Below are 2,050 nucleotides of genomic sequence, written 5' to 3'. Positions count from 1 at the left end.
TGAGAAACAAACTGACCAAAGAGTGAAAGAGAGAGAGATAATATTTCAAATTTGCATCAGATGATTTCCTCCAGATCCATATGTTAGATTCATCTGATCAAGATGGCTCTGGTGTTTCTAAACCAGAGAAAATTTTGCGAGGATTATATCAGGTTGACTTCCATTTATTGGGGATTAAGATTACCTATCAACGGCTGACGTCATCACCCAGCATCTGCCAACATGGAAGGTGGAAACGGCGGTGTCGCTGTGGCTAGCAATGGGGCTCCGGACTCTGAGGTGGCTGCAGCAACAGTCCGGAAGATTCTGCAGGATGAGTGTTACAGTGATTTTTTTAAATGAAGACTTTGATGTAAAGACTTATACGTCCCAATCTATTCATCAAGCTGTAATTGCTGAACAACTAGCAAAACTTGCCCAAGGAATCAGTCAGTTGGATAAAGAACTACACCTACAGGTTGTTGCAAGACAAGAAAATTTCTGGCACAAGCAACTGGGATTGAGTCTTTGGAAGGTGTCCTTCAGATGATGCAGACAAGAATTGGGGCTTTACAGGGAGCTGTTGATAGGATGAAAGCAAAAATTGTTGAGCCATATAATAAAATAGTAGCAGGTACTGCACAACTAGCAAGACTTCAGGTTGCTTGTGATTTGCTTTGGAGAATTATTTGCATCTTGTACCTCAGTCAGAGACTCCAAGGACAGCTGCAGGGGGGAAGCAGAGAGATAACAAAAGCCGCTCAGAGTCTCAGTGATCTTGGCATTCTTTTTCACTGCTTTGGGGAGAAACGGAGTATGGAATTCATACAGGGGACTGGATCTCTCACAAGACATAATGGCAGCTCATCCCTCTGAAATTTTCTTGATTCTGGAAATTCACATTAATGCTTCCTCTTTCTCTTTATATTTATCAAGTTCACAAGATCCTGGTTTATAATCAGGAACACTTAACTCATTAATTTTCAATGAGATATGTGCTATTTTTGGACTGAAAGCATATAATTTCCATGTCTTGGCCACTATAGGTGGAGCTGTGATGAACATTGGAGCATGTGTGTCTTTGCAGATGGATGTTTTCAGGTTTTTTGGGTGGGTACCTGGCGGGGGGGTGGGGTATTGCTGGGTCATGTGTCATTTCTATTCTTGATTTTTTGGGGAACCTCCACACTGCCTTCCATGGCGGCTGCAGTGGTCTGCATTCCCACCAGCGGTGTGTGAGGTTTCCTGTTTCTCCATAGCCTCTCCAACACTTGTTATTATTTGTCTTGAGATTATTAGGCTAAGCAAAATAGGTCAGACAGAAAAAGTTGAGAACTATATGATTTCACCGATATGTGGTACATAAAACTGAACAGAACAAAAGAACAAGACAAACAAATGAAGAAATAAAAAATCATAGACACAGACAGTGGTTTAGGGGTTAACAAAGGGTAAGGTGGTAGGTGAGGGTAAAAGGAATCAAATATATTGTGATGGAAGGAGAACTGGCTCTGGATGGTGAACACACAGTGTGATATACAGATGATGTATTACAGAAGTGTACACCTGAAACCTATGTAACTTCACAACAACTGTCACCCCAATAAACCAATTAAAAAAAAAAAAAAAGATTACCTATCATCATATTTTTTCCTGAATAGTGCTTGGAAATATCCTGAAACTTTCTCCCTTATTTCATCATGTGGATTCCAGCATAAAAATTATTTTAAAAAATGAATTCATTGTAAAAGGCAACAATTGGAAACCTTAGGTAATGGAAATATGTTTTCTTTATTTTTGATACCATAAACATAGATACCAAACTATATTTTACTGTATATTTGGCCTCAAAACTATTATGTTATTTAAATGTTTGTCAGTAAAACATAGTTGTTCTTACACAATTGAAGTAAGTTAAAGAGCATGCTTCACTTGGCCACATTGCTTAAAATGAGCCTCATGTTCTTTGTCTGTTAAAAGAAAGAACATGTCTTTTGAGGAGACCACTTCATGGACGGTGTAGATGCTTGACCACTATACTGTACACCTGAAGCTGAAGCTGAATAATATT

The 2,050-nt window shown here is 38.9% G+C and overlaps 1 pseudogene; it reads left to right on the top strand.

The window, feature by feature from the left end:
- The first annotated feature begins 222 nt into the window (after nt 1-222).
- On the top strand, nt 223-855 carry LOC141569994 (conserved oligomeric Golgi complex subunit 5 pseudogene; annotated as a pseudogene).
- Nucleotides 856-2,050: the final 1,195 nt, after the last annotated feature.

The sequence above is a fragment of the Rhinolophus sinicus genome, chromosome 1 (assembly GCF_057876585.1).
Source record: "Rhinolophus sinicus isolate RSI-liver-muscle chromosome 1, RSI-T2T, whole genome shotgun sequence".
Taxonomy (NCBI): domain Eukaryota; kingdom Metazoa; phylum Chordata; class Mammalia; order Chiroptera; family Rhinolophidae; genus Rhinolophus; species Rhinolophus sinicus.
This window is presented reverse-complemented; position numbering and strand designations above follow the sequence as displayed.